Below are 27,556 nucleotides of genomic sequence, written 5' to 3'. Positions count from 1 at the left end.
GATTTATTTGATTTAGTTAAAGAATTCCACAAGCCCTAGGGGGTCTTGTGTGTGCAAATTCGATATGGCAGGTAACATTTTTCAAATAGACAATCTGAAGCAAACAGCACCCCAAAAGGACAAAATGCATTCTGCCTTTACAGGTCCACAAACAGTGACAAGACAAAGCATTCTCTGGGCTGCCTGAAAGTCTTCTGCAGCTTGGGCAGGCCTGTGAGCCCCTTCTTTGTAAGGAGGAGTCTGCTTTAGACAGTCCCATTGCCCTTCATCTCCGTGCATCGTCAGCCACAGGGGGCTTTTGCTCCCCAACCGCTCTCTTTATACTCAGAGGGAACACATCCCTCCCTGGCCCCTCAGAGCCAGCAAGCTCCCTGCGAATGTCTGGGTGTCCTGAGGATCTGAGGAAGCCTGCCCGCCAGGGCGTCTTCCATTCAAGACATATTTTGCTGTTTTATTGTGAGTAGAACTGGAGCCATTCTTCTAGAAGGTTTGCTACAAGACATGGTCCTCTTTTCAGAGAATATTCGATCCTTGCTTTCTTGACCACTCTGAACACCTTGATGATTTCGTCTGCCTGAGTCTAATGATACTGATTTATTTTATTTTATCTATGTGAATCAGAAATTTCAAATTCATTCATTTGATTCTATGTAAACATACTTATGTAAAAGTAATTTGAAGATTGTTTTTCATGTAATAAAGAGCAGTATATCATATCTTTATTTTTGGCCCCAAAGTTGAAATGAACGAGAAGTGTTTTAACAAAATGGATTTATTGGGAGATGCAATGCAAGCATTGCTGAGAAGGAAATGTGGTGTATGTTATCTATTTAGGAATTTATAAAGACAGTCACTTTTGTAATTTGAGAAATAAAGCCTTCCAGAGATATACAGAATTAATCTTACCTTTGGAATTATTTTAGTGGGAGAGGGTTTTTGTTTTTTTGTTTAAAACTCAGGTGAAGTCTGATACTTTTGTCTGAAGTCTACTTGGCCTTATTTTGTTTGACATCATTAGACAGCACAATGCAACCTTATACAGCATGACTCCCGTGCCTTAAAAAAATTAAAATGGGTCAGGGAGGAGATAAAAATTTAATTTCTTTTAAATAGTGGAACTTGAGAAAACTATAAAGTGCTTACCCCAAATGAGATATTTCCATGGATTTGTGGCTAAGTAATTTAGAAAAGATTGGTTTATTTCTAAATGTAAAATGATATCCCCACCAAGATATACTCATGAAGTAGGAAGTCTCTAGAAAATAATGAAAAATTATAAACCAGACCCATCGACAGTAGTCAGCAAAAACAGGTTGTGGAAAGACAAGAAGATGGAGCTAATCATAGTCGTGGTAGAGAGTGGAGAAAATTTGAGAATTATGCACACTCAGAAAAACACTGTATGACCGGCAGTTCATACTAAGGTAGCCTGATTGAAAACATTTCTCCTATTATCTTATAGCACTTATTCTACCTGCCCACTGTCTCAAAAGAACTTTCGTCTCACAATTTTGGTTCAGCTCACAGTGTCCATTTATCTTCCTGAGTCATGTTCATGTCACAGTGGTGATACAACCGATTACAGAATCAGTTAATTTGAAAGAGCTGCAGCATAAGTACTGTGAATCATGAAATGTTTTTATTACTTTTTTAGATTCTCATTTCCCTTGGTCATGGTCCTGTGAGAGATTTAAGCAGTAATATAAGTTTGATTTCTTTTTCCCATATTCCTTGCCCATGAGAAGGAGCTTATTATCTTCATTTAGTAAATTCTGATGTTTTTAAGAAATCGGTAGTTTACTCAGTGATAATTTATTGAGCACCTCCTAAGTGTCCAGCGCTGTATTAGGTGTTAATCTGACATTATTTTAATTTCTTTCAAATTACGTTATTTACTGATTTAAAAACAAACAAACAGATATTAATGTAGACTAGAATGGAGATTTTTATTTTTATTTTCTTTATTTTATTTTCTTTACCAGTTGCTCGCTGCTTATCTTCGTGTGGACTAAACAATTTTCGTTGTCCCCACACCCTCTACCCTTCTGGCTTTTAAAGGCACCACTATAGAATTAAAATCGGTAGACCCCTCAGTACAGGCCAAGCTCATGGATTGGTGGCACTTCAGAATAATGTTGGCTTCTAGCGAACAGCATAGATTTGTATAGAAATTCTGTTTTTAGAGATAGAACCAGAGTTGGGATTTAATTTCCCCCTGAAGATCTGCTTTAAAAATTTGCCTGAGGCCTGCTCTGCCCTTATATCCAGGTCATCCCAGAATTATCACTTTTTTCCTGCTTGGGACTCATAAAGGCAAGAAGTGCAGACTTGGTCTGTTTCTCAGTATAACTATTTTTACCTTAGCTTTTACCTTCCATGTAAAATTCCTTTTTCCTCTTATTTTAACACCCTTGCACAGACAGGACAAGCAGAGTGGATGTGAAGATGAATTCATGGGCAGCACTAAGTCCTTCATCTGCCCTTAGCCACAAGAATTTTTTTTTTTGCTGCATGAAATTACAAGTTTATATTAACTACTCAACTTTCAAATGATAATGGTGAAGCCAGTCTTTATTCTTCAGAGGTACGATCAGTCAAATCGGTTTGTATTATGCATCCTGTCTCAATATTTCTCTTCTCTTAGCTTCTCCCCAGCCCCAGAGATCAGTCTCTCTGCATGTGTCAAACTTCCCCTTCTCTCCTCATATTTCACTCTTCCAGAATCTGTAAACTGTCCAAGTTCTCATAGCTCACTTAAAAATGGATCGGGTCCAGAGGGACCAGTGCCGAATTCTCATTAATCTATCGGAGTTTCAAATTCACAGGCTCGCACGGAGAGAGATGGGAGAGGAGGGGAAAAAGAGCGAGGTCTCATCTCCAGGAAGGGAAGGCCCTGCCTCAGTTTCCGTGGCGGGGTTGTTACCTTAAGGTTCCCTCTCTCCAAGTTGAATTCTGGGCAGAGTGGTACAGGGATGACTCAGCTTGAGTCCAGAGGAGTGAGACGAGAGTTGGCTAGGACCCTGTGACTCAGCTCTGTGGTTGAGGAAGAATATGTGAATTAACTGAGTTCCCAGGCATTTTAGTCCTAGTGGAAGAGGGTTGAGGGGATCCAAGAGTCTTGACCTTACTGTGTGGCTGAATTATAACGAGAGCCTGTTTTAACCAGCACAGCTTGAGTTTCATACTTGAAGTAAAGCTTAAATCAAAATGCTCTCCACTCTTACCCTATTCTGCTGGTAAATTTATTAAATGTTAAAGTCTAATCTGAAAGCAAACATAGCCTTAAATAAAACTGTGCCGTGTCATTTAGCAGTGTTTATAACTTGATGACGAGTGTCTGGGCCTAATAACCCAGATAGGATAAGGAATCCGTGGTCCTCCTTCCCAATCTGGACCCGTCTGGAAGCGTTTATTTGTACTAAGTTTTCCAGTCTGAAAGTCTGTGTCATTGTTTAGATTCTGCCTAAATAAACAGGCAGAACGATAAACTTCCTCTTCAGGTGAGGTTTATGTCTTTTGAACCAGACCGTAGCCTCTAAGCAATGGCTTTCCGGTCCAGAGGCTGCATAATCAGTTTTGCAAATATTTATAGGAGGCCCTACTATGTGCCCAGACCAGTCCTGTGTACTTGTACTTGCAGGCATAATGGTAATGATGATGATACGCAGCCCCTTAGGAAGTTGTGGTCTTTTTGGGAAAGTGAATCTGACAGACATGAAATAAGATGTTCATTTAAGAAAATCCTAAAGTAAATATAGTCAAATGTCATGATGTCAAATCTTAAATTCAGCTCAAGCAGATAATTACACAGTAATCAGGAAGAGGAAACGTGAGTGTTGGCTTTAGTTATTGGGGATGTGAGGTGGTCTGTGCAGAATATGTTCAATTTTAGGTGCCAGATTTTAAGAGTAATTTAAAAAGTAGCATAGTGCTTCCCATCCGTCCCCACAACGTTGGGCAGGTGCCTGAGCCGAGAGTCCCCAACTCATCAGCACTGTCTAAACCCTGGTCTTATTTTCCCAATATGCTGTGTAGATACGATCATTTTCTCTTTGCACATGACATGAACAGTAGTTAGGTGGCACCAGATCAGAGGGTTTTTGGTTGGTAAAGGGTCTCAAAACCAGGTCCCATGAGGAGTAGTTGAAGGGTGGCAGCAAACATGCTTGGGGCTGAGAAGATTAAAGACCATTTTGTTACAGAAGAGGGTGATTCTTTACAGAAGAAGTTTATTTGTTATATATCAATCTAGGGTGCAGTCCTGGGGCTGTTGGGTGGATGGACCAGTGAGCACACAAGACTAAGAATTCAGAATTCAAATAAGAATTTTCTCATAATTAAAATGCCTCACAGCACTATTTTTCGGAGCAGTGAATTCCTCCGTCCCTGAAAGTGTGACGGAGAAGTTGGGTGTCTTATGCTGCCGGTGGTGTGGAGAGAGTGGCAGGGTCGGACTACGTGGGCTCGAATGCCCTCCTCAACTCCAGGATCCCCATCAGCGGGTGAATGTGCAGGAGCCCAGGCGGCCGTCTAGGCAGATTAACTGCAGTAGCTTGGACAGCACGTGAGGGGACCGATGAGAACCGGAGATGTCTTTGTGTCAGGTGTGTGCTGAGGGATGACAAAAGCATGGTTTGCTGGTGAAACCTTTCCGTATTCTGCTAGGCAATGGGGAACCGTCTTGCTTCCTGTCCTGGGAAGAATATGATAAAATCAGTGTCAGAGGAAGTTTGCTTTATCTCCTGTGCTAGACAAATGGGGGGCGGGGGGAGATGGGTTCCAGGCAGGGAGACCATGTAGAAACTTTGCCTGGTGTCCCTACATATTACATGCGTTATGGTCGGGGTAGTGGAAATAGAAAAAGGGGCAAAATCAGAATTTAACGGAAGGACTAATATGAAAATAGCTTTGAAATAAGATTCTCCAAATTCTGAATTTAAACTTTTGTGATTACTTTTTTGGATCAGTAGACCACAATAAAGTATTTGCATTTTGGTCTACCTCTCCAGCCGACCAGTGTCCTGAGACAAGCCATTAACATTCCTCATATTCTGATTTCCTAACTGTGTCATCTCGGCAAGAGAGAATGTTGCTAAAGCGTTCTGAGTCTTGGATGAAAGGTGCCTTGGTGCATTGGTATCATACTATAATTATTTTGTTATTGTGGTTATGCTCAGTTAACAATGATGACCTAATGCCATATTTCCTACTCTAGGGGTATTTTGTCTTCCAGCAGGATTAGGAAAGTGCCTCGCCTGTGAGATGTTCTTTGAAACACTGGCAGATCTTTCATATATTTGTTTTAATATTGGTCCAGCAAGGGAAAGTGAAAAGTATATCATATTCAAGATTATCACTCCCATCCTCCCTCAGTCTATCTAGACTATACTGAAAATACATTGTCCTCATTTATTTACAAGAAGCCATAATGACCCAGATTGGTGCTGTCCTGGGGTACTGATGTGTTTTTTTTCTGTGGAATTCTCTAAACAGGGCTTCCCTGAAAAGAATGCATTAAGACTGTCAGAATGATTCTTTTCAGCACACTAAGCTGTGCAGATGGCCTTTGTTGAGGAAAAAAAATGCGTTATTCTACAAGTCCTTCTGATCTTCAGGAAAACCAAACATATCAAATGTGCTTCTAGCATTTGAACTTCCCTACAAGAAAATCCCAGAAAATTTTATTTTCTAGACGAAGATAATTCTGAGCTCACGGCATTTTAAAACACGAGAAGAGAAATATGTTGAAGAAAAATGAACTTTTAACTTAAGCATGTACTGAAAGGAAGGCTCCCTCTGCCCTTGAAAATAGAAATCGCAGGGCCCCTTTCTGTTTTCCCATTAGTATTTTTTGCACCTGAACATCTCCCTGCGTGAAGTGATGTGTCTGGCATAATTACCCTGGGATGTAATTACTTAATGTGTATCAGTAAGACATGGTTCGGATATTTATTGAGCTCTGGTTGGCTGTGTCCTGAGCGGGACCGAGCTTTTTCAGGACTGCAGAAACAACTCCGATGCAAAGAAGAAAGGGGGACATTCCTCAAGAAGACTCGGTTTCGTGGTGTTTAGAAATCTATTTCGTGCTTGCACCACAGACAGTGCGCGAGGGAGAGAGGACTCACTTCGATTTACAGGGGCTTATAAATGTCCTGCCCTGTGTACCCAAAGCCACAGACCTGCTGTTAATAGGACATGGACCCAGAATTTATAAAAACCAAACAGTAATCTCTTTGGGAAGTCCCTCAAAGATGCGACTGTAGTCAGTTAACTTCTGTTTGTGTAATGTCGAGCATGGGGCCACCGGTTGACAGGCCCTCATAAAGCCTTTGATGTTGATGGTTGAAGCTGGGGGTAGCCCGAGGAGCCGAGGGGTTTGTTTACCATGATAGATAGAAGGAGGGCTCCTGTCGGGGGAAGAAAAAGATAGATGGGCTGGTCAAGGACATACTTTGGCAGACGCTACTGCTGTTCTTTAAGAAAAAGAAAAAATGGCTCAAGTGATCGTCCAGGAGTCTGCTAGGAAACTGGCCTGGTTTGAAGGTGTCTGAGATGTTCACTGGGATTGAAGGGCCCCAGGTCCCCTGTGGCTGAATCTGTCTTGGCTTTGCTATCTGCCCACCCTGCTTCTCTTCTATCTCAGCCCCTCCCCGCCTCCTTCTCTCCCTCTCTCCCTTTCTTTTTAACTCAGCGACTTATTTAGTGCCCGTTTCTCTTCTAGGCTGCAAAGACCTCCTCTCTCTGATCCCTCGCGTAATCTGGAGACCATGTCAGGCGAGGTGGGAGTACTTCACATGAGCCTTCCCAGGCGTGGGGAAGGCGAGGCCGGCTTATGTAGGGAGTGCGGCGTTTCCAAGGTGCACATTGCGGTTTCCTACGCGTCCCGTGGGAAGCATGCAAACAGACTGTCCTGCCTGTGGGACGAACATAAACCTTGGAACTATGGCAGTTTACTGTTGTTGTTAAAAATCTCTTCACTGAGAGCATTTTTGTTGAGAAAATGTTTCAATTTGGAATAGGATGGAGACTAGAATCCAGTGTGCAATTGTTATATTGTCGAATTATTCTGGAATTAGCAAGAAAAAAGAAAGAAAAACTTGTCTCAGATAGCGTATTGCAACTGAACTGAAATTCTACTTGGCCCAAATGTGCTTGTGAAAAGTTAAAGTGATTTAAAATAGAAAAACCTGTATATTGCTAGTTCTAGTTTTTGCTGAAAAGAGGATTTATAGTCGAAGGAAGGAAAGATATACAAAGCACACACCTGGCTATATTTAAAAAAAATTTTGTATGCAAAAATTACTGTAATTTTAGACCTTATTTTAAAATTTTTCTTCTTTTCCATTTGCTGCATAGAGCTCTGTTCAGTGAGGACTTTTTACTTTGTATGTTGAGCAACAAGCACACTTTTTTCTCAGGTGAAGGCCTCCAACTTGACTTTTGTCTCTGTCCCCAGCGTGGTCTTTCATAGGACCATTTTGACTTTGCCCTACACTGTGGGTGGCTGTGGGGCCCTGGTAGCCACAGGTAGAAAATGTCCTCCCCTGCAGCTCCCTCACTGCAGGACGGGACGGCATCCTTCAGTTCGGGCCCATTTGTTCCAGCAACAGGCTGTGCCCTTCGCGTCTGCAGTGGGGTCCAGTGACTTTAGTCAGTGGTATCCCTTCTCAAATCTGATTTTGCTTCAGGGTCAAAGTGACTCTATACTCCAGCTTGCCCAGGATGTTCCCATTACCCATCTGCTGGCCCACTATAATTACTAGAGGCGTCTTTCATTCTCTGGGTTTATTCCTGAGTTGCCCCAGGTATTAGTAGAGAGGGGCCATGTTCAAACTGGGTCTTACTTAATACCCAATACTGTTGTATTGAGGAAGAGGAACTGTTGTTAATAACGCTGGGCCTCCATTAATGGGTTTCTACCTGGGCGTGGATCTCAGTTACTCAGTTGATCGAAACTCACTCATCACCTACTTGGTGTTGGATGCAGTTCTAGGTATTGGGAACATACAAGTGAAGAAAACAGTCCCCGTGCTCAGGAAGCTTGTTTCGGCAGGGGAGACTGGCAATAATGAGAAAACATAATGGTACGATTTAACGTTTGGTAACAGTAATTGCTGTAAAGAAATAAAGCAGAGTGTGGTGATAGAGATGCTGCCAGAAGTACTGTTTTAGGCAGGATGTCGGAGACAGCTTCTGAGGAAGTGACACTGGAACCATCATCGGATCCACCTCAGACAGATCCTGTCCCACAGGGAAGCCCTCCCTGAATGACCCCGAATGCTCCCGCGTGCCCTGGAAGCGTGCCAGGGCAAGGACAATGGCCAGCACAACGCCGTGGCAGTTGGTTTTGTGTCGTCTTTAACTGCTGTGGCCTTGCTTTCCACGTCTTATCTCCAGTCCCAGCAGTCCCGCACCGTCATTTTCTGGGCGGTGTGTTACCCACATCGCATTTCCAGGCAGTTTCAAAGTCCTCAGGTCTGGAGAGAGGCGGGCAGTTTTGAACATGCAGCAACACCGCAGAATGTTCCCCGAGGCCGCTTCCTGCCGGCCCTGTGGCTGTCGGGCGGCCCTCTGGGAAGGCCTTCCCGTGCAAGCCTTTGGAGCTCCCTGCCATCTGAGAAGATTGCAACACTTCCTGAGCCTTAGCGTGAAGGGAAATGGGCTCCTAGAGACCAAAGCTCCAGACTTCAGCGTTTGCCAAGTGCTTTGCAATCGGCCTTTCCATAATTCTCTCATCGTGTCTGCGATAGGGTTTATCACGCCGGTACAGCACCTTACTGAATAAATGTCAGGACAGATGGAAGGGACAGAATGGAGGAGAAGAGCAAGGAATGGCATTGAGCTGTGAGCTCTTCACAGGGATGGTCTGTCTGTGGGCTTCCTGTGGGGACAGGCATGTGACTGGCACAGGGTATTGGCTTTCAGTAAAAGTTGGGGCATGAATGAGCTATACACGGTGAAGGTGAGCTGCTGTTTATCTGAAAAGTCTTGAATATTTTATTTAAAATAACTTGATTTTTAAATAACAAGATTTTACTTAAAATTATATTTTAAATTAAGAGATCCTGCTGTTGAAGAGGTATATTATTTCAGACCCTTTTGCATGGTGACTTTTCTTGATCTGGATTTTACCATGAATTATAAAGAAATGGCATTTAAAAACTTTTAGTAGGTGACGAAAGCATGAGTGCTGAGGTGGCCATTATATGGTAGGTCAGGGTTTGAATTGCTGACAGTATCTTGGATGCTGTAGCTCATTGCTGGTTTGGTCTGTCCCTATGTCCATTTGTCCAACCATCCATTCATCCACCCATTCATGTTTGTCACGCAGGAAGAGGTTGTGTTACTTACCAGTAGTGTGGTCATTCCTCTCACATGGATTCAGTTTTCTTATCTACAGAATAATGGGTTTTGTCTAGATTGTATAAAGAGTCCTATTAATTCCTGAGATTCTACAGTTTGATTATGTGCCAGGACACTGGAAAGAATAGAGACATGAATTAAACCTGGGTTCTACTTCCAAAGAGCACACAGTCTGGTAGGTGTGCTGATATATGGAAGGCTAGTAATAATGCAGTTAGAGAGTGACCAGGACCTAGACCAGCTGCAGTGAACCTGGGAGGGGAATTTAGAGAAGGGGAGATTATTTTTAGCTGTGGTGTTAAGGAAGGCTTGGGAGTTGGGGGAAGGTGGCATTTTGCTTGAGTGAAGTAACACATTAAGTTGTTGAGAATCAACTGATCATCCTAGTCTTAAAGCTCACAACAGTGAGATAGGCTTTATTATTCCCATTTAGCAGGTGAAGAAACTGAGGAGGCAGGGAATGAGATTAAATAATTTGCCCAAAGTCACCAGCTGTTTATCGGCAGAGCTGTGATTCTGGAGGAGGTCCGTGAACCCCATTTCATATCCTTGTCTTAAAGGCCGAGTCAAGAAAGCGATGAGGGCTCAGGACATCTCAGGTGAAGATAAGTCCTTCCTCACTGGCCTGGCCGGGTGGAAGTGCTCACGTCCCTGAGGAACAGCAGGGGCACCAGGGGGCCTGGGATGCTGTGTGCCCAGTGGTTATGGTAGTAACCGAGCCTTGGAAGGCAGCTTGGGCTTTGATAGGAGAGGGTCCCAGAGTCTGGCTCTACAGGATCTGGTCTTGATTAGGCCCAAATGGAGATTTTGTGCAGGGACGGGACATGATTAGAGGAGTACATTTCAGGATGTTTCTAACCATAAGAATACTTTCATGTAACTCTGCAATTTAGTGTGGTGCTGAGAAAACCACCCCAATGTCTCCTGCGGTCTGAGCCTTTGAGAGTTTCACCCAGGCTTTTGTATGAAAGAGCACCTGGCTCTGGCTCCATCATCCTGCTGTTCTCAGCATCAACACTTGAAAAATCCCTGCTCAAGTCTTGAGACTTTGAGAAGAAAATTCCTTACTCTTGCCCCCCTCTACTGTTCCCTCGATTTTAACCTGTTTTCTGCTATTTCAAAACTTCTGCTCAATAAACAAACAATTAGCTCCCTTTGGCTCTGCTAATGAATAATATTCCATAATATTTTATTAAAACGGTGTAGTAGCTACACTAGAAAAATTCACCCCAGTTCCATGATGAATTCCTCATTTTCATTTTCACTCGCAGTATCCCCGGGGTGGCCTACTGGAGAAAAAAAATACTATTTGATTCTCCCTGGGTGGTCAGACAGGACTTGTAAAGACTCTTGTTTGTTTTGTGCTGAGGCTTCAAAGGCACACAGGCTCCCCTACAGAAAGATGTACTGAAAAAATAGGGATTTTTTTGAACGTGCTATGTATAAAGGGGACTTCAGAACAACCATCTTCCTTTAGAGCCGAGAGCTAATGGGATTGAGGGCCCCTTTCACCAGGCAGCTCTGTCGTCTCTGTCTGTGGTCATCACCCTGGGTCTCAGGGGGAAACGTGTGCTAGAAAAACGATCTCCACCTGTGTTGTTGTTTTTTAACCGTCACGTGAACATGCACTTTAATTTCTAAAACCACACTCATGACTGTGCACGTTTAGATTTTTTAAGAGGTGAGAAATTTGAGTGGGGAGTGTGTGTGTGTGAATGGGAGAGAGAGAGAGATCCAGGGTGCTCTGAGGTATGTGCTGCTCAGAAGCATGCTCCGGGCCTGGTGTGGAGCACATTCCAATTAGCAAGGCCCCCCTGCTGCGGTGTGGGAGAAAGGTTTGCATGGGGGTTAGGGCTGGCTAAATGGAGGCTCCTTTTCAATGCAGTCTTTACTGAGCGCCCTCATTAGCACCTCGAAGTCAGCTGGCGCTGTATGCACCGTCGGTGTTTTCTGCTGTGCGAAGTGTGTGCCAGCCATTTTATTTACCACGCTTATTTTCCCCATTTCATAAAATTAATCGTACTTAATGGGGGAGGGTGATCGTGCTGAATTTCTTGAAGCCTGGAGGGAGCCTAGCAGCTGTGTCCTGGCTCAGACCACTGATCTATCGAATGGGCTGTCCTGCCACCCGATTCACGGGACGGGTGTGCGCAGCCAATTATGTGAATTCCTCCCTGAGAGGAAGATGACCTTGAGCCCTGCGAGCCAGACGGGCCTGATGCAATGTGCTCACCCACTGAGGCTGCGTCACCGGGCTTGGCCCAGCAGGAATGCGGTCTGGTGCTGATCCCTAGAAAACGGTTTCTCCTTAGAAAAGAAATGGCCTCCATGTGAAATAGGTGAAGCTTTCCTGACTTGCCAAGAACATTGCTCTTGGAACCAGATGCTTTAAAAAAAAAAAGAGTATTTGGGGTCTAGCCTCTAAAGATTTTAAGAGAGAGCAAAACCTCCAAGCTTCTTCCTTGGGTCCAGACATAACCAGTTGTTATCAACTGTTTTTTTCAAAATGAGAAATACTAGAGAGAAGCAAATATACATTTTTTGAATTAAAAAATTAGAAATGTTATAAACTAACTTCGCTGGATATTCTATCAGGCAGTTACTTTATAATCAAAGACATGCTCACAAAAATATCAGAATTTTTAAAAAGAGAAGTCTGGGCACAGAAAACAAACTTAACCCTTGATATGATCTTGGAGTCAAAGTTCACCATGGTTTTAGTGCAATTCTACCAGCAACAGGGTGGCACTGAGTAAATCACCTTGGTGGAGTGGGAGGAACTTCTCCCTTAGGCTCAGCCAGCTCCTGGCTTTGATCTGTGGCTCTGCTGCTGCTAGTTTTGTGACCTTGGGCAAGTGACTGCACACTGTCAGCCACAGTCTCTTTGTCCCTAGCCTTCTGTCGCTATTGAGACGAACCTTACAAAGATTTTAGAGGCAAAATAAAATAAGCCACAGAAATAACTATCTGGGGTCTAGCATATATATTTGTGTTAGCTACCTTTTTTTTCTGCTGATTATGTCCTAGGGCCAGTATTTTTTCAACTATAGCAATGTCCTGTTAGCTCTGGGAGTCACTATGGAGAACATCTAAAACACTTCATTTTGCAGATAATGAAGTCTAGGCCCAGAAGGGGAGAGTGACGAGCTTGCGGGGCCTTAGGAGAGGCAGAGCTGGTGCTAAAGCCTGGCGTCTCGAGATGCTTCCAGTTTTCTCAGGTAGCAGGACGGTTTGCTGTTCTGTAGTGAGTCCCTGACATGGCTCCAGAGCAGTCAGGTCTAAGGCCAGTCTTAATAAGCAAGCAGTTTTCCAAAACTTCCTCTAGGTAGACAGAGATGTGTGCTGAAACCTTGCTCCACTGGGTCCTCTACACTCTTGGAACTTTTGACTCAGTTTCCCTTTCTCTCCTAGGACTCTCAGGAGACTACAGAAGCCTTCACACCCAGTACGTTCAGGTAAGAGACTTTCTGGATGGAGATTTCAGGTAAAGGAATGCACTGATTCCCTTTGTGATTACAGCCTGGTGGTTACTCTTTCCTGGGCTGCCCCGAAGATCCCAGTGGTCACTGTTTCTTCTTTCCTTGCCTCCTTAGAGGGAGGCTTGGGTGCATGACAGATGCCAATTCTATCAGTCTTGTTTAAAAATATTTTTCAATGTGTATATCTTAAAGTTAAGAACTCTGTTTTTTGAAACAGTGCTATTTCCACACCTAAAACAATAGTTAACTATAATAGACTTCAAATGAAATATCCAGTCTACGTTCAATACTCCCATTTGCAGAGACAAGATACTGTAAAAATAAATCTCTTAGGTATGTAATGTGCTACGTGATGACTATAGTTAACACAGATGTATGATACTTGATTGTTGTGAAGAGAGTGGATTCTAAGGGTTCTCATCACAAGGAGGAAAAAACATAGGTTTCCTATTTTTCTTCCTTTTTGTACCTATACGAGATGAAGGATGGTAATTATTTTACCATATATGTAAGTCAAATCATTATGTGGTACACTTCAAGCTTATAGAGTGCTATATGTTAACTATATCTCAATAAAATTGGGGGGGGGGGAATAAAAACAAATCTCTGTTCAGCATTTCTAGTATTTGAAGGTGCCAGAAGTGTAGTCTAGAGCACCGACTCTCAAAGTGTGGTCCTGAGATCAATAGCATCGGCAAAATCTGGAAACTTCTTAGAAATGCCAATAGTTGGACCCTACCCCAGGTGGATTAAATCAGAGACTCAAGGGTGGGGTGTTTTAACAAGTCCTCCAGATGATTCTAATGCATAGTAGGGTTAGGGAACCACTGGTCTAAAAACACCCAAAATTTTATGCTCACTACACACCCTATTTTACGGTTGCCTTTGTGTTAAACACAGCAACATGTCCCCAGACACTCAAAACACTTACACCTGGATCACTGTGATATACTATGAAATATACATTTTGGTCTTTGTCCCTGGCTCCTGGCTAGAATTCCTAAAACCCTTGTGATTTCTTAAGAGCAGTAGGACTATCTTGTTTTAATATTTGGTTATTGTCTCTAGTTCCTGAAACAGCTCTGGAGTGATCAAGGTGAGAAGACCATCTTTTGTTAATCAAAACAAGTCTCTCTCTACCACACCGGAGTTTATGTTAATAAGTTGACTTTTGGAAGCCCCTAAATAGGAGGTCTGGTTGCCATGGGAACCAACCTGGTGATTAGAGGACTGCAACTTTCAGCCTGGGCTTCCAGGGAGGGTAGAGGAGCTGGAGACTGAGTTAATCATCTGTGGCCAGTGATTTAATCAATTATGCCTACTTAATGAAGCCACCATAAAAAGCCTAGGAGGAGGGCTTTGGAGAGCTTCCGGGTTGAGCTGGGAGGTTGGTGTGCAGAGGAGAGCGTGGGGGCCCCATGCACCTCGCCCTGGGCCTCTTCCATTTGGCCGTTCCTGAGCTCTGTCCTTCGTAATAAACCAGTAATCTGGTAAGTAAATTGCTTTCCTGAGTTTTTGAGAGCTGTTCTAGTAAATTATGGAACTGGAGAAAGGGGTTGTGGAGGTCCCTGACTTACAGCTGGTTGGTTGGTCAAAGATACAGGCGACAACCTGGACTTGCTTGATTTGGAACACCCCACACATCTGGTGTCAGAAGTGTTGAGTTAGAGGTAAACAGGAACTTCTGCTTTTTAATGACCAGGATGGAGTCAAGCTTTTCTTGCTTTCTGGGGCTAGTCCCAAGCGTGCTTCCATGTCTAACTGTGGGAGGGCCTCCTGCTCACCTGCTGCCGAATTTGGAAGCCTGGGTGCTAGCTGGGTGGGAGGTGTGGGAGGGGTGGTGGTAGAGGTCACGACCAGGACTTTCTGGGACAGGACAGATTGAGTGAAATTAGAAATCTACTTTACTTGATAGAGAAATCAGCTTCTTATTTAAAAGAGCAAACAGGCATACATACCTCGGGGATATTGTGGGCTTGGTTCCAGGTTGCTGCAGTAAAGCAAGTATCGCAATGAAGCGAGTCATAATCTTTTTGCTGGGTAGGGTCTTGCCTTCCGTTTGTAAAAAAAAGAAACATCTGTGAAATGCAGTAAAGCAAAACTCAATAAAATGAGGTCTGTGCCTGTGCTTCTAAAGGTGTAATTCTCAACTACTGGCTGCACAGTGGAATCACCTGGGTAGCTTTTTCCAGAACACTGCTCGCTTGGTCTGACTCGCAGAGATTCCAGTTTCAATTGAGTTGGGTGTGTGTGTCCGGGGTGGGGGGGTGAGGAGGTGGAAGTGAAAGGGGGGGTTCCTAGCATCAGCCTGGTTTACAGGAGCTCCAGGTGATTCTCGGTTTAGCCATGGTTCAGAACCACTAGTGAAGACTTGTGTTTGGTTTGGGATTCAGATGCGAAATAAGATGGAAATATCTTGCAAGAGTGTACCCTCTGGGGTCTTACCCTGAACATGAGTAAGCACCTTTTGCACGGTGCTTCCTAGGCTATTAGTGACTGGATCTGAGAGTATTTTTCTGCTATTCCTAGCTCTACCTGTTTGCTGCTTTGTTTTCAGCTGGCGCACACATGTTGCACAATATTTCTGGCCAGTTCTAGGTAAAGAGATTTGATTACCTTTTGTCTACTCACCTGTAGGTGTCTTGCGGGGAGAATATTTGTTTCTATAGCTTGCAGGTGACCTCCCACCTCACCTCTGCAGCTCCCTTTATGTAAGTGGGTACCGCTCCAGGAAGGGAACTTCCACAGACTGATGGTACATGTTACAGTGAGAGGCATCTTAATTTTTCTAAGACTATCAATGGGACCAGAGCCTTCCTTGCAGTCCTGAAGTTATGGAAAGGAAAGACTGAGCTGTATTTGTTGGTTGAGTGTTGAAAAATTCCATGGAAAAAGGAAAGGAAACAGGTTCTACCACTTGTTTTTCTTGGCAGGTTTTATCACGCCCCCCCCACGCCACCCCCATGTTTCTGGCAAGTGTGATTAGAAATTGACTCGCAGGATTTTCTCACACTGGCTTCCCAAGACATCTTTTGCTTGCTTGCTGCTGACTAGCAGTAGTTAATTTGCTATCTCTCACACGTGGTATCCAAAAATCACAGAACTCATTAGAAATAAACAGCATGAACTTGGTCCTCACATTCGGGGGATTAGCCAGATGTAAATCTAAGTCGCACTTGGGAGGTATCGTGGGCCTCATTTAAAAATAAATAGAACTCTAGCCTTGAGTGGAAACAGATTTAAAAAAAAAATGAAATATCTTACTGGAAAACAAATTTTATTTTTCCAATAAAAAAATATGAGGAGGAGGTAAGCTTTTCTGGACGCCAGTGCTTATTTTATTTCATGCCCTTTCCTTCTCCTTGCTGATGGCAGATGTGGCAGAAATAAAGACCCAATTTCATTTTCCAAAATGGGAAAAATTTAATCAATTCAGGAATTTATTCTTAATTGACAGCAGACGTTTAAAACCTGATTGGTCACGGTTGACTATTTAATGTGCCTTTTAGGAAAATAAATATACATTTATGTATTTCCCAAACCATCCTGTGGACTCATCACTACATAGCAGGTTATCAAGGTGTTGGCTTTGAGGGTCTCTGATTCTTAGAGCTTTTAAAAAACATTTCTCACCAAGACAAATTGAAAGAGCTATTTTTCATGTGATTACAATATATGATTTATGTGATTAGACAATTTCTGTTTTCTATTGATATGCAGACTCCCTGCCAGCAATACCAAATATTCATCTGCCACCTGTTTTTAATTCCAGCAAAACCTATAATCAGAATGAAATTAAAAATACCTTACCTTTGAAGAATCAGGAAAAATAATTCAAATTTATTGAAACGTTTTGTGTTTATCCTTCCAGATCATACTAAATCAGATTAGGACACAAATGCCAAGGGGTTGACTCTACCAAGTAGAGATTGTTTCATGTAGACACCTGAGTTGAGTTAAAGATCTGCTGGAAGAGACTTCCCATAAGCTGATTTTGATCTTCCTGGTTTCTAGCACTCCCCAGCTTTAACAATTGTATATCACAGTACCTTCTGTTTTCTATTTAATTGTAAAAATGATTATTTGTAACAACGACTATTTGTAACCTGTCATGCTAAAACATATGCTTTATCAAAACCAGTCGAGGACTTTCAGCTCTCCTGTCCATCTTTCTGTTCAAGAAATCATTTTCTGTTTCTGTTCAACCCTGAGATCACATTTACAATGCGTATTCCTACTACTGTCTAGGGACAAAGGTAGTTGGCCCGGTTATCTTTTATTTAGTGTTTCAAAAGAAATAGATGGTCAGATCTGCAGCAGACTGGCTTTTCAGGGTTCACTACAGAAGGGCTCCTTTTTGAACCTGTTACTGAAGGTGTGTCATGAGGGATGCGGTAGTAACAAAATAATTTACTGATCTTCCTTACTTCCGAAGAGCTCCCCTCTCCTTGCAAGCACTTTGGTAGCAAGGTACTGTAAAATTTCAGTAAGTAGGGCTGCGGGGATAGGGGAAGAGAAAGAAAAATGAAATACCAGAAGCAAATAGTCCTATCCATTTTCATATCATGTCCATAGGGCCTGCGAAGCAGATATTGGAGTGGCAGAACCAGACTGCCTCTTCGTTCCTGTGAACTAATTAAATGTGTTTTCACTTACAAGGATAACAATGTTAGATCTTAATGGGATTAACCTAACTGAAATTTATTAGGAATTGCTTTGACAATAAAGATTATGGATGGCTCAAATTCCATTTTGAGATGGTAGCTTTGATTCCTGTAATTTTTGCTATTGCTGCTGGGCTGAAGATATCCAAGTTACCAAACAAAGCCTGAGTGTTATGTGATTGAGACTTGGAGTACTGGTAGAGTTTGAATATTTTCCTCTAACTTCTTCTGAGGATTTATTTTTACTCTTTTTCATTCTAACCTGAGGTCTCTTTTTAAAACAAAGGGGAGCCCCCCATATTTAAGAGAATTAAAGGAGTGTTGATAGTTTCTTAGGGTTGCTCTTTCTCAAAATTATCTATATGAACTGTTGCTTCACTCCAAGTTCATTGATAACTATCTATTTCTCCTTTTTCTATGTATGTGTTGCAGGAGCTCAATAACATATTTTTATTGTATTAAAATATATGTTACATAAAATTTAACCATTTTTGGTCATGTTGAGTATACAGTTTGGATGAATTCGATTATTCTAGGTATATAATAAGTGGAATCATACAGTGTTTCTCTTTTTGTGACTGGCTTATTTCACTCAGCATAATGTTCTCAAGGTTCACCCATGTTGTAGCATAGGTCAGAATTTCTTTTTTAAGACAGAATAATACTCCTTTGTATGTATCTAAGACATTTTGTTTATCCATTCATCTGTCAGTGAGATGAATGGGTTTCTTGGACTGCTAAACAAATGGCAATGAAAACCCTTTCAGAACACGCCCAACTAGATATCATGACCCACTTTCTCTGGTAAAAACTCATTGGAATAGACTTTCTTTTAAAAATCTGATTTATTGTGAATATCCATGTTTTGGAATATTCATTAAAAAGAAATGTTGCTGCAAAACATCTGGAAAAATTAAACTCTCTGGTTAATTAAAATCCTCAAAGCAGAAGACAGTCTGGGGTTTGGGATGTGCCTGTCCTTCTCTAGAGCGTCGCGCTTATCTCTTGGAAAGTAGATTAACGGCTCATACTGCCAGAACATACCGTTGAAGATCTACATTCTATCCTTAAATTTTTGGTGTTTTTGACGTTTTCTCGATCTTCTAAAGTGAGTGACCTTGAGATAATTCTTTCACATACTTAAGCTTAATTAAACAGAGACAAGCTCCTTCTTGAATAAATGCTGTTTATTTGGCATGCAACATATGTCAGAGTTATATATTAGTTAATATTTTTTCAAGTCTTGGCACATATTAGGCACTGTTCTTGGGCATCTTTGACTACTATGCCATAGCTGGCACTTGACTGTTGATTTAACTTATAAGCCATGTGGGCAGTGTTCCCTGCAGGACAAATTCTCTTTGAGGGGAATAACAGAGCTTTGAAAGTCAGTTCTGTGCGTCTATCTAGAAGCCCATGCCATAGTAAATGGTCACGAAGTTGTTTAGAAGTTCATCACCAAAGGACCACAGTTTCTTCTGAACACAGTGCCCTCTGTTTCACCTTAAAGGTAAATACATTTCATAGGAAAGGCAATGAAAAAGGCCATGCTTAGAAAAATTTTAAAAATTTAATACATTTAAAAATAAAAGGTGTTATACTTTTTTAATGAATTCAAAGTATTTCATAAAGAATTTATAAAGACTGTTAGGAATTAGCCTCACTCAGAAAATTGGTATTAAAGAGTTTGTCAGGAATATCTACTTATGTTCACTTATTATTGAGAGATTTCTCTTAATAGAAGATACTGGTGTTTTTAAAATTTCTTGTAGCCACTTTTATTTAAAAATATATAACTGCCATTTTAGCAGTTAGCAAGTGAAGTGAATATGAATCTTTTTTGTGAAGACCTCTTTATTCTCATCGTGAGGTTTAAAGTGTTCATTATAGCTGAAGGAACGTTTGTTGAGCAACAGTTATAGTTGCCAGGCATTTTGCTAGATGCCAGGGATTTAAAGACAGTTGAGAAATAATTACTTTTAAGATATCCTTAACCCAGTATGAGATACAGAAGTAAGACCAAGAAGAGAAGTATTCATTCTGTTGAGGAAAGAGGCTTGGAGAAAACTGGGCAGGAACTTGGTTTTAAAGCTTGAATAGGAGTTTTCTGGGCAGCAAAGTAGGGTATGAGGGGTGAGTGGTTTTGGGCAAAAGAAAAGCCATGTACCAAGGCACCGAGCTAAGCAGCATGGGGGAAATCATGTGGTTCTTATCCTTTCCATCTGACTCATTTCACTTAGCACGATACACTGCAGATTCATCCATGTTGCAAATGGTTATATTTCATCTTTTTTATGGCTGAGTAGTATTCCATTGTATGTGCAGCACATCTTTGTCCAGTTATCCGTTAAAGTACACTTAGGTTGTTAACATGCCTTGGCTGTTGTGAATAATGATGCAATGAACATGGGGGACATGTATCTTTACAAGTAAGTGTTTTCAAAATTTTCTGTAGATACCCAGAAGAGGGATTTCTGGGGCATATGGTAGCTCTATTCTTAATTTTTGGAGAAGCCTCCACACCGTTTTTCATAGAGGCTGCACCTGTTTACATTCCCACCATCAGTGTATGAGGGTTCCCTCTCCTTCACATCCTTGCCGACACTTATTTCTTGTCATGTTGAGAGCAGCTATTCTAACAGGGGTGCTGCAGTGTCTCATTGTGGTTTCGATTGGCATTTTCCTTACAGCTAGATAGAAAAGGACAAGAGCCATGTGATTTCACTCGCTGTGGGATATGAAACAGAAAACAGCAAATGAGCAGACAAATTAGAGTGGCTATGAGAGGAGAAGGGGGTGAGAGGATGGTGAGGAGGGTAAGGAGGGTCGAATGTTTGGTAACAGAAGGAGACTTGACTTTGGGTGGTGAGCACAATGCAATAGACAGATGATGTATCACAGAATTGCACACCTAAAACATATAATTTTAATTAAAAAAAGAAGCAGCATGGTAGTTCAGCAAATCTTAAATAGGAAGGGGAGTCAATTGTAGTGTAAAGACCCCAGGCTTAGGCAAAAGGTTTAAAAACTACCCTTAAGTCTTGGTTTTACATTCCGTAAAAAAGGTCATGCATTTTGGTCTGTTTTGGGGATTAGGAGTAACGGATGTAAATTGTTCAGTAAAGAACTTGACATAGGTTTCTACATTAATATCATTTATTATGTTATTGTCATTTTTCATTTTTGTCTTTTTATTTTTAAATAATATTAGTTACATGGTTCAAAACCCCCAAAGCATAAAAATCTCCCTTCTATCCTTGTGCCTCAACTGTAAGTTCCTCCTTTGCAGCCCTCACAGGAAATCACTGTCCTTAGTGTCTTATGTATCCTTTCCCAGTCTCTTTATGCAGTACAAGGAAATGTGATAGCAATTCTGTACTTCCTGCTTTTACCCCAAAGGTAGACTATTACATTGTGCACTCCTTTTTTTTCTCTTCACTTAACCATGCATCTTAGAGATATTTCCGTAACAGTTTAAGGGATCTTTCTCATCCTTCTGTATTTAAGTGCTAGTTTTACTTTAATATAGTTTGACTCGCCAGAAATTGCAACAACGGTCCAGAGTTTCTATGTGCCCTTCACTCAGTTTTCCCCAAAGATAATCTTGCATAACCAGAGAAAGTTGTCAAAACCAGGAAATTGACCTTGGTACAGTAAAGACTTTTGGATTTTACCAGTTATTACATGCATTCTTTTTTGGGGGTGGTGGTGGTGGTGGTTTGTTTCTATTAAATTTTATGAACCTTGTATATTCGAGTAATCATCACAGTCAGGGTACAGACTGATCCCTCACCTTAAAGGAACTACTTTCTGCTACTTTTTTAATAGTCACACCCTTCTCCCATTCCTAGCTCCTGGCAAGTGCTGATTAATCAATTCATCCACACATTTTATGTGTGCTACTTTTAAGAAAACCCAACCATATGCATTACACCTTTCTTAAGGGTAGGAATCCTATTTTCAGATTTTTTTTTTCCTTCCCTACAGGCCTGAGCACTTCATGGGTGTGTAATAATGACTTGTTGAAGTATAAGACTCAGAACCAAAATAAAGCCAAGCCAAATAGAAAAGTCAGTTGTGAAACAGATGAGTCAGGGTAATTTGCTTTCAAAATAACACAAAAGTTCACTTTCCTGATAGGAATTCCTCACTGTGAATTAAGTGATAACATTTCTTTCAGGACTCGGTAAACATCAAAGTGTTAATGATCAGAAACATCGCTCCTCTGGAGCATAACCTCACTTTTCAAATCATTTTATTTAAAAAAACTTTTCCTTTAAGGACCTCTGTCTTGGTGTGCTAAGGATTCTTTTCCCTAGTCGAGCGAATGGGGTGAGACCGGGAAGAAAGCTGGCAGTCGCTGAGTCCAACGTGCCGTTCCCTTTGGTCGGCCCAGCAGCTCCGAGGTCAGCACCCCGTTGTGTGGCCCAGAACCTGGCGCTCCGAGCCTCAGAAACTTGTCTCTGCTCAGCTTATCTCGGAGACAAGATTCCAAACCACACTCACCTCTCCTCCATAATGAGTGCTTTCCTCAGGTTAAAAGTCAAATGAGACTTCAGATTCCCCGTCTCCTTTTTTGCAAATGGTGGTGGAAGTGGTATTTCAGCACATTGCTCACTTATGAAAGACACAGGCTGTAATCGTTTAGAGAAATGGTTACGGGCTTTGGAGTCAGCTAGACGTCTGTCCAAATCCCAGCTCAGCCGTCCTCTGGCTTTGCTGACTCTGGACATGTTTTATTGATTGGATCATTGTGCACTTGTTTATAAGTGGAGACACTGGTAGTTCCTTCACCAGGTTGAGGGAACTAAATGGAGTAAAATGCTTAGCATAGTGCCTGGTACCTACACAGCATTCAATAAACAGAAGCTGTTATACAAGAGTCTTCATTTTATGAGCTTTCCACTTTTAAAATCAAATTATAAGCAGATATTGTATTATGTGCAAACACAACACAGTATCGATAGAATTAATGTCGCTATACAGTGACTTAAAATTTTAAACTTAATAAACGTATAGAAATTTATAATGTCATTTTTGCCTATACAGTTGAATTTATCGTTAAAGTTGCTGTATGTTCAAATGTAAGGCTGCCAATCCCCGCCCCCCCCCCCCCCAAGTTCTTGGCTTTGGTCTGTGAGTGAGTAGATTTTCCAGAAATGAAGAACATTTATTTATCGTGTAGGACAACTGTAGGAGAACCGCTTGTGGTTTGGCTCTAAGGTCCTGGTCGTCTTATTTCTACAGAGCCGTGGACGTGTTCGTTACCTGAGAGATGGAGAGGCAGGCGGTGACATGGGCGGGTGTGTTTGGTGGGCAGTGAGGGGTGCTCCGTGTATACAGCTCCTGTAATAAAAGATAATTGAGTGCAATCCACAGGCACTGCCGTGCCGTCGCATCTTGGAGCTGTTCGGGGAATATGCTCAGCTCTGCTTAGCAGGGTGTTTGTTTGTCTGGGGCGAGAGATGTGTGAGAAGCATTGGTATCACAGTGACAGACTGCAGAGAGCTCTTTCCTGTGTTACAGAGTGCTAGGAAATTGGATAGAACCTCCTGAGAAATGCTATCCCACGCCTTCCCTCGGACAAGTCTATGACATACATTAGGAAGGCGGTGGGGGTGGGTGGAGGCCCGAGGCTCGACGGGCGAGAGCTGCAATTCCCATAGCATGTATAATATCTTCTATACTTAGTGGCTCTCTGCACAGAGCAGCAGAGGATACTTGGCACACCGTGGAAAATGTACTAATGTTCCCTGGAGAGCCTCTTGGACTTCTCAAAAAAAAGAAAAAGATAATAAGAGAGCTTGCTTGGCAGATCTCATCAAAAGTCTAAATGATACCGTTTAATGCTGAGTTAGTGAGGTTGAGATCAGGTGAGGATACAGCATTGGTTCTTAAATCTAGATGCATATTAGAAAGGTTGGATATATTTGTCAAACCTTCTAGATGATTCTACTGTACAACTGGAGTTAAGAGCCACTTGAGTAAGGAGAAAGCACCCTGACAAAATGACAGAAGGGCAAAAAAAACCCCCCAAACCCTCCACACCCACCAGTGGATGGATGGGTCCCCATATTTTCGTGAGAACACTGGCATTTTCAGCGGGCCGAGTTTTCTCTCTTCACATTCTGACTGCTGTGTCCTGTTGACTGCTGTGTCCATCCTGCTGTGTTTCTTAGTGTATGGGGTACAGTCGCTCTGCTCGTCTCTGGAGTGAGGAGCCGATGTTCCCCCACTTACCGCTGGAATCGTTATTATTTAAAGCCTCAGCCCTCAGGCTTTGAGCAGAAATGCATGGTACATTCTAAGGGGTATTGTGTTTAAATCTTAATAATTTGTCTCTTTCATGTAAGAAATAACTGTGCAGGGTGGACAGAAACCCTCTGAGAGAACCATATGTTTCACATTTACTACGAATAAGTCATTCCCTCTCTTGAGCTCTCAAAAGTCATAATTTGGAAATCATTCTTTTCCTGTGAAAACTGGAAAGCCCCCCCCCCCCCCCTTTGATAGGAGCTGTAATAAAAGTTCCCAGAGGCAAAAGCTTCTGATTTGTGATGATACAGTGGCTGTCTTTCTAGGGAAGGCCTGGGAAATGCATTGCTGGTTTTTCCCTCCTCCGTTGTATGCATCTTTTATCCCCTGAGCCTCGTGCCCAGGCATGATGTCACTCACGTTTCTTCCGTACATCCCAGGCCCTTTTGCAAATGGAAACTGCAGAAGAATAAAAAATTGGTTTGGGTGCAGAAAGTATATTTCAGGAATGTCCTAAAGGGTCTGTTTCGGAGGCACTAAATTTCAAAGTATTCACTGACGTTTATCGTCCTGCTTCAAATTATTAAATGTCTTTCTGATCACATGATGCCATGTTTTGCATAGTGTGACATATCTGTCCTGTTTTAAATGCATAGGAATCGGCAGCAATCTCATTTCACTGGTGGGTTTGTTGAAGCATTATCAGGAGACAGCAGAATGATTGATGAGTGCTCTTCAGGCAGGGAAATGCTGCCAGCTTGCTTTGTATTTTGTCTTACCTAGAGTTTTGCTCCTTTTTTCGTAACTGAAGTAGAAAATTATCCCTTTTTATGCTAGTAGCCATAATCACATTGTAAAAGACTTAAAAATTGTCATTTCCCAGTGGTATTTCTCACAGTGTAAGCATTTTTGTTTAATGTAAGATTATTCTTATTTTTTAACATTGTGTGTGAGAGAGAGAGAGAGACCAATATTTAAATTTCCCAGTTTTAATTTGAAGAACTCAGGGCACATTCTTGTTAAGTGGAAAAGTTAATGAGTGACCAAGGGGAGGCCTGGACTCCATCGGAAACAGCAGCAATATGAGCTTTGATGTACCTTAACTGTTTTTTAAAAAGTACCAATAAAATTGTGTCTGAGAATTGGGTGGCCTTGGTAGATACGGGATCCAGGGTGCCAATAGTTGCTTCTGCCTCTTCTGCTATATTCCTTTGATCGTGTGTGTTTTCACGTCTTCTGAAATTTACTCTAGAGACAGCCATTCTTGAGAAACCACATGTCTCTCACTGACTGGACAGGCCCAGAGATGGAGATAGGCAGGCTTTTCATAGATCCCTATTTTCTAGTTCTTTCTTGCTTGAAGGCCAAGAGGGTGGGTGCAGGAAAGTTCTATACCTGGAAAGTACAAATGTGTGGCTCCACTTCCTTTGCAAGCATGAGGCTACATTTGAATGGAGTATATCTTTAGGTACCTCTGAGCCACGGAGCACGTGCCCTGTGGTTCTTTAGCAATCATTTAACTTTGTATGTCTAGACCTTGTTTCGTCTCACCTTTTTCTTCTAAAGTATTTTGAGTGGTCCATTCTTTACAGTACTATCTTTTTTGGGCTTAGGACATAAATTCTTTCATTAGGTGGTTCCCCTTCAGTACTAGGTATTTAAGAAGTTCTCTGCATGTTGGGAGGATGTGATACTGCTCCACTGATGGATTGTTTGGTTGTTGCAGTTAAGACTTACAGATACTGTAAGGTCTGTGGTCAAATAGGCAGAGAGTGAATATTTTAAACTAGCAAGAATATTGACTTTAAATGGAGGGTTCTGATTGGCTGCCTAAGGCTGTTACAGCTGTGTCAATAATTTTAGAAAAGATGAATCGGAAGTATTAGTCATCTTTATTTATGAATCTAATCCTATGGATAAGCAGTGGGACATTCCAAGCGTAATACTATTGCACTTGGCACATAAAGGCCATGTGTCTCTAACTAATAGGAAGACACGGAAACACATACAGTATTTTATAAATTTAAATCTGGAAATCTGTTCCTTTTTTCTTTGGGTTCATGTCTCCTGATGGTCCAAGGGCTCATTGAGATAAGAGTTTTATATTCTGGTTTCTTTGCAGAAAGACAGCAAATAGAATTTAAATCAAGTTTAATAAGTATTCTTGCTTGGTTGCAAATAATTGAGCCAACCAAGGGCAGGGAGAGGGGGAGAGAGATCTCTAAGCCCTGTGTAGATACATTTCTTGTTTTCTACAGCTTGTTTCAGTTCTACCATCAAAGCTACAGAAACTGATTAGTTTTCTTACTGGAGATGGTTTATTTGACTAACAGCCCTCTCAATCTGCTATTAAATCCCTTAGATTGGGAAATTAAAGTGCACAGCAGATGGGTGTTTCCAACTCTTACTTGATTCTCTCCTGCCCCCGTCCTCTGTTTATGCTTAGATAGTCATGGAAATGGAGAGAAAGAGTCAGAAGAATCAGATTTCCAGTTTAGATTTCACTGATTTGGAATTAGGAGTTGGCTTATTTAGACTTTACCTTATTTTCTCTTAACTTGAAGAAAAACAGGGGGTGTGGGGGTAGTTATAAATATTAGTGTGTCCAAATTGTAGCAAGGGTATGTGACATTATATATGAGACTAGGTGTATTTTAGAAATACAAGTTTTATACTAGCAATTGTTATGTTAATTATATATTTTTACTAGGCTAAAACTGTAAAAAATTTATTATGCCTTTCAAAGCAGTCCGTTTTTTTTAAAATTGTAGAATTCAAAGGGGCCTTCGAGGCAATTAATCTGAGTTAGATTATATTGAACCTGCATTTGGAGGTGTATGATGACTTCAGTTAGTGCCCAGGCTGTGCCAACTCATTACTCATTTTAAAATAGGTGATGGGCAACATGTTATGACATTGGTCTTAGATGCATGCTGCCTAAACCTGGAATTTTTTTTCCTCTCAAATGGTTAACTGAACTGTGACATCAACATCAATTCACATTCTTTGGTTACAGTTCAGCCATTGGAGAGAGGCTTTAGAGACTTTTAAAAAGTTCATGTGCACGCAGTCTTCTTCAATAGCGAACCATTTCATACCAAGGACGTAAGTCTTGAAGTAAAAAGACCATTCCACAATAATTAGTTACCACAGCATTAAAAAGAATTTGTTTACCAAAGAGAGCTAAAAAGTCTTGAAGAATTAAAAAAAAAAAAAGAGGCAGGGGGCAGCTGGGGACTGAGGAGCAATTTGGGGTTATGTTGATCCGCTCAGGGGCTGGCAGAGTCTCTGGGCAGCAGAGTTCTCACAGCTGGATCAAGGTTGCACCCTGTAGTTTCTCTTTCCACTTGGACAGAAATGGAGGTGTTGGGCCTGTAATCTGGTCCTTGCCCATAGCCAAGTTAGGGTTATGCAGTATTTCTGTTTTGAACACATTTGTCCTTATTTCCCCTTTTCTCTGCTTGCCCACTAGAAGGGAAAAAAATAATCTGAGGTACTGCTTGGGTGGAGCCACTCTTAGATCTCAATGCCCCAGGGTTTTCTAGGTTAACAAATTAGAGCTTTCCAGCCTGCTGAGTAGGGCTGAACCGCAGCTGCTCCGTCCTGCCTTCTCGGGTTCCCTTCCCCTCTCTCCACTCCAGAAGAGAAAGACGCCCAGTTGCTGAGCTGGGAGGGTGCAAGTTTAGGAGCACGGGAATTCTTGACAGCAGCTGTGTCTTTTTGTGGGGAGGAGTTCCAGCATATTCTTGGAAGGGACTAAAAATTCCCACCTTTTATTTCACTACTTTTGTCACA

At 41.8% G+C, this 27,556-nt stretch overlaps 1 long non-coding RNA gene across 18 annotated transcripts in view; it reads left to right on the top strand.

Moving 5' to 3' along the window:
- The window catches only part of LOC308560206, a 363,790-nt gene that overhangs the window by 78,520 nt on the left and 257,714 nt on the right, over nt 1-27,556 (top strand). For 17 of the 18 annotated variants that reach the window (XR_013999278.1, XR_013999279.1, XR_013999280.1 and 14 more), the window contains one exon: nt 12,775-12,818. The exons of the other annotated variant lie outside the window; for it this stretch is intronic. This is a non-coding gene — a long non-coding RNA (uncharacterized lncRNA). The remainder of the gene's footprint in view (nt 1-12,774; nt 12,819-27,556) is intronic. 18 annotated transcript variants of the gene reach the window in all.

The sequence above is a fragment of the Miniopterus schreibersii genome, assembly GCF_964146895.1.
Source record: "Miniopterus schreibersii genome assembly, chromosome: 8".
NCBI lineage: Eukaryota > Metazoa > Chordata > Mammalia > Chiroptera > Miniopteridae > Miniopterus > Miniopterus schreibersii.
This window is presented reverse-complemented; position numbering and strand designations above follow the sequence as displayed.